Here is a 12280-nt window from a genome sequence, read left to right as displayed (position 1 = left end):
GGCATAGGAGGTCGATGAGAGAGGTATTTATTATAAAATTTTGATAGTATTAATCTCCAATACGGAAAAGATCATTATGCATTTGAGTAATTCAATGTTAGATACGTAGAATCATATAAATTTAGTAGTCTAACTTTGGGTTTTCCTTTTTGTTTATGTAGGAGGCATCCAATCCACCTAGTGCAGCGAAGAGGCTGCATTTTGATCATCCACCAGCACCCTAGGATAGTATATTTTTCGTAGGATGCATCATGAGACATTTTGAGATGGCATATGCCACATTGTATATAGAAACATTGATATTATACACATTCTGATGGCAGGATCAGCCACATTTTGTATATGGATCTATGTATTTTGATATATATATACTTGAGTACTTTGTCTATGGATACATGATCTTTGATATATATTTGTGTAAAATTTTGTCTATGGATACATGTATTTTGATATATATTTTTATCATTTATGTGCACAATGATATACATATTAATTTAGTATCTAGTATTGTTCAATTTATCGTGGATCATGTGTCATGCCCTAAATTTTACTAGTAAAAAAACAAAAAAAAATTTATTTTTTTAGCTTATGAAGTTGCATAAGAAATTACATATTGTAAAACAAGGTTATCATTGAGTAGGAGTTCAAGACTCATGTGAATAGTGTGAAAATGTTAACATTTTAGTCACAGGTGGTTTTCAAATAGATTGGATGACAGTCTAGTTCAAGTTAGCGTCACAAGTCAAACAAGCAAGTTCAAGATACAACACTCATAAATTAGTGAGGTAATTCATATCCTAACAAGCCTCTACTACTAATATTCTATTAGGGTCTGTCAGTTGTATCATATGGACTAGGTCGTGATTCTAGCATGTAAGGGAAGGGGATCAGAATTACTTATTATCCTCATTACCAATGTACACACATTCATTAATCATTACAATATATATTAATGTGACAATTAGTATATTACTATATCCTTATTATCTATCAACATTGCTTCCTCACCAAATTATTGAGTGCACAACAAGATTGTAAGCAATCTACTAAGTTTTAAATTTATACAATCAATGGTATCACATAACATCTATGGAATGTTATTATCAACTAGTCATTTACAATACCACAAGGAGAAAACTTTCTTTCACATTTTCAAATGATAACAATGATGTCAAAGCAAATCTGTGACTCGTACCAATGCTTTCATAACAATCTAAACTCCAAATGAAACATGCATATACAACCTTATCAATATTTTCTTCTACACATACATTAGGTAACAATGATACAATCTCCTTCCATCATAATGGGGCAACATAAGGGACTTTTCAAAATCATAAGGAACATGGACATTGAAAGATATGGACAATGAGTAGCATGAACATTGTCCAACATGATCATTGAGAACATGAACAAGCTGGTGAATCCTCCTTCACAAATGAGGGCACAATGTCAAGTTTTCTCATCCAACATCAATCTGCAAGATGATCATTCCAAGCCATTTCCATTGCTCCCTTGGACACAAATCTGCATATGCAACACAACAAAATAACAATGACCATGGGTGCTTTCCACCCAACCATAGGCCTCAAAGAGACCACCCCCGCGCTAGGGAACAAGGCTCAAACTGGGATACACATACAATCTTTCAATGCATAAACATTACATTTCAAACTTGAACAATTTCCCCCCAAGACTATTTCACAATGGCTTCACAGATGGAACCATAAACATAGGGTGAAGGTGCGTAAGTCCCAATCCCATAACAATACTCAAGCACAAAACAAGAAAACAAAACCAAGTAGAAATAAAATAAGAAATTTTGGCAAACACCCCACTAGTTTGGCCAAGACCCTCTAATAAAGCCTTCCCACTAACTTATTTTAGCAAAAACACTAAGCCACTCCATCCTTACGAACTTTTCTCCTCTAACAGTTCATCGATAGCCCTCACGAGCTCTGAGTTATGACCCTCGAAGGATCGACCTCAAAATGCACTTAGAGCACCTTGAAGACTCCTCGGTACAAGGTGGCCGCAAATGATGGATGGTCTTCATGGCCAGAAAAAAGGTGTGACTAGGGTTCACCCGCTCATCTAGAGCTAATGGGACTGACGATTCAATGCCAAGATCAGCGGTTTCAAAGTTACACTGTGGTGCACCTATGAACTGAGGCACACTGCGAGTTTTGGCATCGAGTGAGATCTTTGTGCTGAATCCAAACGGAATGTGATCTCTCAAAAATGAGATAGGTTATTTTAGGCCTCAGGATCACCGTCCTGTAACATTTGATAGTTCGTCGATAGCCCTCACGAGCTCTAAGTTATGACCCTCGAAGGATTGACCTCAAAATGCACTTAGAGCACCTTGAAGACTCCTCGGTACGGGGTGGCTGCAAATGATGGATGGTCTTTGTGGCTAGAACAAGGGTGTGACTAGGGTTCAACCGCCCATCTGGAGCTAATGGCACTGACGATTCGATGCCAAGATCAGCGGTTTCAAAGTTACGCTATGGTGCATCTATGAACTGAGGCACACTGTGAGTTTTGGCATCGAGCGAGATCGCTGTGCTGAATCCAAACAGAATGTGATCTCTCGAAAATGAGATAGGTTATTTTAAGCCTCAGGATCACCATCCTGTAGCATTTCATAGTTCATCGATAGCCCTCACGAGCTCTGAGTTATGACCCTCGAAAGATCGACCTCAAAATGCACTTAGAGCACCTTGGAGACTCCTCGGTACGGGGTGGCCGCAAATGATGGATGGTCTTCGTGGCCAGAACAAGGGTGTGACTAGGGTTCACCCGCCCATCCGAAGCTAATGGCACTGACGATTCGATGCCAAGATCAACGGTTTCAAAGTTACGCTGTGGTGCACCTATGAACTAAGGCACACTGAGAGTTTTGGCATCGAGCGAGATCGCTGTGCTGAATCCAAACGGAATGTGATCTCTCAAAAATGAGATAGGTTATTTTAGGCCTCAAGATCACCGTCTTGTAGCATTTGACAGTTCATCGATAGCCCTCACGAGCTCTGAGTTATGACCCTCGAAAGATCGACCCCAAAATGCACTTAGAGCACCTTGGAGACTCCTCGGTACGGGGTGGCCGCAAATGATGGATGGTCTTCATGGCCAAAACAAGGGTGTGACTAGGGTTCACCAACTCATCCGAAGCTAATGGCATTGACGATTCGATCCCAAGATTAACGGTTTCAAAGTTACGCTATGGTGCACCTATGAACTGAGGCACACTGCGAGTTTTGGCATCGAACGAGATCGCTGTGCTGAATCCAAATGGAATGTGATCTCTCAAAAATGAGATAGGTTATTTTAGGCCTCAGGATCATCGTTCTATAGCATTTGACAGTTCATCGATAGCCCTCATGAGCTCTAAGTTATGACCCTCGAAAGATCGACCTCAAAATGCACTTAGAGCACCTTGGAGACTCCTCGGTACGGGGTGGCCGCAAATGATGGATGGTCTTCGTGGCCAGAACAAGGGTGTGACTAGGGTTCACCCTCCCATCCGGAGCTAATGGAACTGACGATTCGATGCCAAGATCAGCGGTTTCAAAGTTACGCTGTGGTGCACCTATGAACTGAGGCACACTGCGAGTTTTGGCATCAAGCGAGATTGCTCTGCTGAATCCAAACGGAATGTGATCTCTCGAAAATGAGATAGGTTATTTTAGGCCTCAGGATCATCATCCTGTAGCATTTGACAGTTCATCCATAGCCCTCACGAGCTCTGAGTTATGACCCTTGAAAGATCGACCTCCAAATGCACTTAGAGCACCTTGGAGACTCCTCGGTACGGGGTGGCCACAAATGATGTATGATTGTTTGAAGACTACTCCATGTGTCACTATCTTTCTTGGAAAAAAAATTGCTTTTGAACATCAAGCTTGCAATATTATCAATTATTGTCAAACTTTTTCAACCAACTCAAAATGTCAAATGCAAATATTTGTTTGCATTTTTTGCTAAGGGGAGTTTCATAAATTGACTTTGATTTTCTATGTCTCTAGTGCTTGAACATACTTAAAATGGCTCTTTGGTCTTAGAGCTATTGGTATTTTCTAACTTCATGGTCTATGATATGTATACTAAGAATTTCTTTCACTAAATGGTTTCCTTGATCTATTGACTACACTTAAATTTGTTCACTTGTCATCTCTCTTTCTATATGTTCAATACAAAGAGCTAGAAGAGACAAATAATCTTTCTTACCTTCATCTCTCTAAGCACATGATAGAAATCAATTCTAAACTTGAGAAAAGGTTAGAGGAGAATATTGCATTCTTAAATTAATCTCCCTTAAGACCTTTACATACACACGGGGCATTCTTAAATTAATCTCCATGGAAGAAAATTTCATAAAACTAAAGATTCCACAGTGTTGAAACATAAAATCCAAGATCTCATTTATGATGGGATTGTTGATACCTCTAATGACTCATCCACTCATAGCCTTCATATCCAACTTCATATCATGTCAGTATGCATGTGCTATCTTTCTTATTGGCTTTAATTGCTTATCCTACATGCTATCTTCTTTCATGGATTTTATGGCTTATCCCAAATGTGCTTCATACAACTTTTCAATATGAAAGTCTTTCAAAACATTATACAATATTATGACTCTTTATGCTTTCAAATGCTATGATTGGTTGTAAAATGGAAGAAATCAAGTATTATAATTGTTCATCCATACTTTATGGATTTTTCTTATTTGATTAGTTTGATAAAAATAGTTTTAATAATCATAATGTCAGCTTTATTTCAAATAAGGAAAAAACCAAATTTGTAATAAGATATCCGCATGCAATTATCTTTCATATAGTTATAAATGCTCTTAAAATTGTCATTATAGTCTTGTATCACATGCAAATATGATTTGGAAGAACTTGTTCAATATCTTCCTCTTATAATTCCTTACAAAGAACCTACCAAAATACAAAAACCATATACAAAAAACTACACATTTTGCATCATAATACATCATAAATTTTAGAAATTCTCCCCAATACCACCCCCCACCAACTCTTCATGATGTACCTACATTCCAATATCATACAAAAATTAGTAACTTATTGTATTAAACAAGATAATCATCAATTCATTAAATCATTATGAAGAAAATAACATAAGAAGTATATATATCTAGTCAAGTATTCCAATAGGGTCCTCTCTCTATTTTAGGGTCTCCAACAAGGCTTCATGATCAGCATTAGCAATAGTAAAAAGTTCTTTTACTTTTGGTCTTCCTTGATGCTTCAATAACTTTACATTTGTTGCTATAATAAGATGCGAATATATGAGAATTACTTTGTGCTTCTGATAGTCTTCGAATGCAGGAATTCCATTCCTTCTAAGCATGTATGTCCACAGCCATGTTCCAGCAACAACCACTGAACCAGTAGGATACGTAAATCCATCATCATCTGTGATCGGTTGTGAAAGTTTTTTTTTTCCTCTTACACAACGTGCTAACCAATAATCGGATTTCTCATCATTCCCCTGTGGTGCAACCAATGCAAAGACATGTCCCGGCTGAAGTAGATCTGATAGATGATTATGCTCAAGTGAACTTTCCATGTCATCATTTTTGATAGAGGGTATGATAGACAATGGAGTAAGATAATGTGGAGCCCATGTGTCCACCCACTCACTTGACTCACAGTGATCCCAATCACACTGAAAACAAGTACGACAAAAACAAGCTAGTTGTCGTGTCCAAATGGTACATGTACTAGAATTAGAGCTCCGAAATGAATGCATTTTTTATGAGTTTGTCAATGTAGCACAATCTGATCTATCACCTATGGACCCTTCCTCAACCAACCAAAAGAACTTGTGTACCACTGAATTAAGAGTCCCCCCCTGTGATAATGCTAAACTACACCAATCAACAATGCTACGAGCATCAAGAAGCTCTGTTGTTGAAATCTTCAGTTGCTCCTTAACTACAGCTCTCTTCACACATGCCCCTGCTCCATCATGTTCCCCTTTTCCATGGCTAGACTCAAAAAAACTCCAAATATGAGGCACCCCTCTCTCTACGTGCATCCTACACAACCAATAAAACATGCAAGCATTCTTGAATTGACCTGTACAGTTATCTGACCAAATGATATGTCTATCCATAGCAATTGCATGCTCGTGTAAGAAATAAAAAAATTTCTCAAAACAATGTTGCACAAACTCATGAGATTGAGATCTATCATCACTCATATAAAAATGATACTCTCTAATAATCTTTCGATTATCTTCCGCACTATCAGGGGCATGTCTATATGTTATGTGAACAAAAATTGCAATCTGAATAGAGTTGTAATACTGAGATTGTGTCTCATTTTGAGGTTGCAATGTGTAGTTCTTAGCAAAATCAACAACTGATATAATAGTGCCAATGGGAAAAGTCTCCTTACACGTTCTAAATTGTTGATCCAACCACTGAGACCTGTGACTATGTCTTGCATACTTTTAAAAAAGATTTGATTTGAAATCTGAAATAAAATTAGCCACATTGATATCTTTTCCAACCAATTCACATCTAGAGCTCTCACTCCCACTCTTCAATGTGTATTTCACCATTTCATAGACCCTTTTTTTCACTATTGTCTTTCCAAGATCTTGTTCACACCCCTCATGGAAACATGTGTCAAACTTGGATAAGCGACCACATTCTGAACACTTCTCATTTAAGCAAGCATTTTTATAAAAGGAACAACCATCAACTCTACGACATAAGATTTGATCTAACAAGTCTCTTGATGATTTTGGAAGCCCACTAGCCCCACAATCCTTCAACATTTCTTTACTATGCAAAGTAGAACAGATGGAGCATAATAGTTCATGGTGCATAGAAAACTCAACATGATATTTGCAACAACATGTATTTCAAATTTTGAGTGGCACACAATAAAATGGCTTCAAAGATTCAAAAGCCCTTTGTGATATATGAACACTTGGATGACTCTCTCTAAATTGTTTGAACAACATAGTTTGACTTACCTCCAAATAGTGTTTAGGATGTGGCGTGCGGTCTCTGATGCCAATTCTCAACTTTAAGACATCTTTAGCATTGGGTGATACTCATGAGTTAGAGTGCCAAAATTGTAGAATTTCTTCCTTCACATCGTCGGATAGCTTCTTATCAAAATGTGGAAGTCTCCCACCAAATGCCCATGTTTCATTTTGAACAGGATCATCAATTTTCTCTCGTCGACTAAGTGCTCTTCTCAAAGTAGTACGATTTAGATTCAAATCAATACAAGTTTGTCTCATATATCTACCCTTTCTCAAATGATGACTTACCAAAGAGGTTGTAATAACCCTTCGAGTAGCTCTATTATCCTTCTCTCTGCTATTTTTCCCAATGCTATTGAGAGCACTGAAAAGATTCTTCACAATAATGGCATTTCTTTTCAACTTTTTATTGACACGAATTTTCAATTTGGAAAGCATAGGTCTCATCTTTTGCATTTTTAATAAGTGCATGAAAAGCTGACATTGCTCTACCACTGTCTTGTTGTCAAAAAATATCTGATATAGTCTTGAAGCCCATAACCGAATGGTTCTTTCTGATTTTTTTCCTTCCAAACTAGTCATAATCGTTTCATCAATTTCAATTATCCATTTTGGTGTTTTAGAACCTTCATGTCGATTATAATTAGGAGATATGTAAGTTTCTTGTGCATTAAGTTCCTATGCATTGTCATCTTCGACATGCTCAATTATGCAATTTGAATTATGACTTGGTGGCATTTCTTCGTCAAAATTTTCAATCTCTACATTTTCAATTTCTGCATTATCATTTTCAATAGGTACATTTTCATTCCCCAACTGTACATTTTCATTATCTGACTCTATGATTTCACCTTCTATTAATTCATCGTCAACTTGATTGATATTTAGCATACCTTGTCTTTTTTTTCGGTGTTTCATTTTGTCCTTTTCCCTATATGCTGCAATGTCTTCATTGGATATCTTCCTTTTACGTTTATTCTTTCAACGACTACTGCTCCCCATTCAGATGACAAATTCGAACACCTAAGGTTATATTTTCAAATTCTTTTCGATTGGTTGGGCCCCAAAACGCGACTTTTTACAAATCTCGTCAAAAAAGAGGTAAAAAAGTAATGTTGTCGGGTCTGTAGGGACAGTCAAATATTTGAAATTGATGCCAGTATAATCGAATATCCGATCCAGGATCGGATATCCGATATAGGAAGAGGACTTTTGGGGGGAAAACTTGCTAAGGTTTCCCTCCTTTGCTAGAATAATATTAATATTATCAAAATATTTGGAAGCAAACGACTTTAATTTATAACTAAGTTAATTGTATATTAGTATTAGTATAAAATATCAATAATATTAATATAAAATAGTATTAATATACCTATAGTATCAATATTATTATTATACCTATAATAGTATTAATATTATTAATATAGATATAATAGTGTAAATATATAGTGTTTATTTATATTAAGCTACAATATATAGTATTAATATATATTATTATTATAGTTATAATAGTATTATTATTATTACTATACATATAATAATATTAATATTTAGTGTTTATTTATATTATAATTATTATCCTAAAATAGTATAAATAGTATATACTAAAATATTATGTTATATATACTAAAATATTACGTTATTATATAGATATATTAATAAAATATATATTAATATAATAATATTTATAATATATATTATATTTAATAAAAATATTACGTTGTTATATATATATTATATTATTATACATAATAATATAATAATATATAATACAAAGAGGGTCATCATTTAATGGGTCAAAGAGGGTCATAGGTCACCCTATGACCCCCTTTGACCCATATGAACGATTGAAATATGTCCCTAGGGGTCCTAGGACCCCTAGGGACATATGTCATCATTTAATGAGTCAAACGGACCTATGACCCCCTTTGACTCATATGAACGATTCAAATATGTCCCTAGGGGTCCAAGGACCCCTAGGGACATATGTCGTCGTTTAATGGGTCAAAAGGGGTCATAGGTCACCCTATGACCCCATTTGACCCATATGAACGATTGGAATATGTCCCTAGGGGTCCTAAGACCCCTAGGGACATATGTCATCATTTAATGAGTCAAAGGGGGTCATAGGTTACCCTATGACCCCCTTTGACCCATATGAACGATTCAAATATGTCCCTAGGGGTCCTAGGACCCCTAGGGACATATGTCATCGTTTAATGGGTCAAAAGGGGTAATAGGTCACCCTATGACCCCCTTTGACTCATATGAACGATTCAAATATGTCCCTAGGGTTCCTAGGACCACTAGGGACATATGTCGTCGTTTAATGAGTCAAAGGGGGTCATAGGTCACCCTATGACCCCCTTTGACCCATATGAATGATTCGAATATGTCCCTAGGGTCCTAGGACCCCTAGGGACATATGTCATCGTTTCATGGGTCAAAGAGGGTCATAGGTCACCCTATGACCCCCTTTGACTCATATTACCCATTCGAATATGTCCCTTGGGGTCTGAGGACCCTTAGGGACATATGTCGTCGTTCAATGGGTCAAAGAGGGTCATAGGTCACCTTATGGCCCCCTTTGACCCATATTACCCATTCGAATATGTCCCTAGGGGTCCTAGGACCCCTAGGGACATATGTCATCATTTAATGGGTTAAAGGGGGTCATAGGTCACCCTACGACCCCCTTTGACTCATATGAACGATTCAAATATGTCCCTAAGGGTCCTACGACCCCTAGGGACATATGTCATTGTTTAATGAGTCAAAGGGGGTCATAGGTCACCCTATGAGCCCCTTTGACCCATATGAACGATTCAAATATGTCTCTAGGGGTCCTAGGATCCCTAGGGACATATGTCATCGTTTAATGGGTCAAAGGGGGTCATAGGTCACCCTATGACCCACTTTGACCCATATGAACGATTGGAATATGTCCCTAGGGGTCCTAGGACCCCTAGGGACATAAGTCATCGTTTAATGAGTCAAAGGGGGTCATAGGTCACCCTACAACCCCCTTTGACCTATATGAATGACTCAAATATGTCCCTGGGGGTCATAAGACCCCTAGGGACATATGTCGTCGTTTAATGAGTCAAAGGGGGTCATAAGTTACCCTATGACCCCCTTTGACCCATATGAACGATTCAAATATGTCCCTAGGGGTCCTAGGACCCCAAAGGGACATATTTCATCACTTAATGAGTCAAAGGGGGTCATAGGTCACAATATGACCCCCTTTGACTCATATGAACGATTCGAATATGTCCCTAAGGGTTCTAGGACCCCTAGGGACATATGTCATCGACTAATGGGTCAAAGGAGGTCATAGGTCACCCTACAAACCCATTTGACTCATATGAACGATTCGAATATGTCCCTAGGGGTCCTAGGACCCCTAGGGACATTAGGCATCATTTAATGAGTCAAAGGGGGTTTGACCCATATGAACAATTTGAATATGTCCCTAGGAGTCCTAGGATGCCTAGGGACATATGTCATCGTTTAATGGGTCAAAGGGGGCCATAGGTCACCCTATGACCCCCTTTGACACATATTACCCATTCGAATATGTCCCTAGGGGTCCTAGGACCCCTAGTGACATATATCATCGTTTAATAGGTCAAGAGGGTCATAGGTCACCCTATGACACCCTCTGACCCATATGAATGATTCAAATATGTCCCTAGGGGTCCTAGGACCCCTAGAGACATATGTCGTCATTTAATGGGTAAAAGAGGGTCATAGGTTACCCTATGACCCCATTTGACCCATATTACCCATTCGAATATGTCCCTAAGGGTCCTAGGACCATTAGGGACATATGTAGTCGTTTAATGGGTCAAAAGGGGTCATAGGTCACCCTATGATCCCCTTTGACCCATATGAACGATTGGAATATGTCCTTAGGGGTCCTAGGACCCCTAGGGAAATATGTCATCATTTAATGAGTCAAAGGGGGTCATAGGTCACCCTATGACCCCCTTTGACCCATATGAACGATTCAAATATGTCCCTAGGCTCCTAGGACCCCTAGGGACATATGTCAACATTTAATGGGTCAAAAAGGATCATAGGTCACCCTACGACCCCCTTTGACCCATATTACCCATTCGAATATGTCCCTTGGGGTCCTAGGACCCCTAGGGACATATGTCATCGTTTAATGAGTCAAAGGGGGTCATAGGTTACCCTATGACCCCCTTTGACCCATATGAATGATTCGAATATGTCTATGTCATCGTTTAATGGGTCAAAGGAGACCCATATGAATGATTTGAATATGTCTCTAGGGGTCCTAGGACCCCTAGACACATATGTCATCATTTAATGGGTCAAAGAGGGTCATAGGTTACCCTATGACCCCATTTGACCCATATTACCCATTCGAATATGTGCCTAGGGGTCCTAGGACCCCTAGGGACATATGTCATCATTTAATGGGTCAAAGGGGGTCCTAGGTCACCCTACGACCCCATTTGACTCATATGAACGATTCGAATATGTCCCTAGAGGTCCTAGGACCCCTAAGGACATATGTCATCGTTTAATGAGTCAAAGGGGGTCATAGGTCACCCTACGACCCCCTTTGACCCATATGAACGATTCAAATATGTCCTTAGGGGTCCTAGGACCACTAGGGACAGATGTCGTCATTTAATGAGTCAAAGGGGGTCATAGGTTACCCTATGACCCCATTTGACCCATATGAACAATTCGAATATGTCCCTAGGGGTCCTAGAACCCCTAGAGACATGTCGACGTTTAATGAGTCAAAGAGGGTCATAGGTTACCCTATGACCCTATTTGACCCATATTACCCATTCTAACATGTCCCTAGGGGTCCTAGGACCCCTAGGGACATATGTCGTCGTTTAATGGGCCAAAGGGGGTCATAGGTCACCCTATGACCCCCTTTGACTCATATGAATGATTCGAATATGTCCTTAGGGGTTCTAGGACCCCTAGGGACATATGTTGTCGTTTAATGGGTCAAAGGGGGTCATAGGTCACGCTATGACCCCCTTTGACCCATATGAACCATTCGAATATGTCCCTAGGGTTCTAGGACCCCTAGGGGCATATGTCTTCATTTAATGGGTCAAAGAGGGTCATAGGTCACCTTATGACCTCCTTTGACCCATATGAACCATTCGAATATGTCCCTAGCGTCTTAAGACCCCTAGGAAAATATATCTTTGTTTAATGGGTCAAAGAGGGTCATAGGTCACCTTATGAC

This window comes from Cupressus sempervirens, chromosome 9, assembly GCF_028749045.1.
Source record: "Cupressus sempervirens isolate cs-2001-9-10 chromosome 9, ASM2874904v1, whole genome shotgun sequence".
Taxonomy (NCBI): Eukaryota; Viridiplantae; Streptophyta; class Pinopsida; order Cupressales; family Cupressaceae; genus Cupressus; species Cupressus sempervirens.
This window is presented reverse-complemented; position numbering follows the sequence as displayed.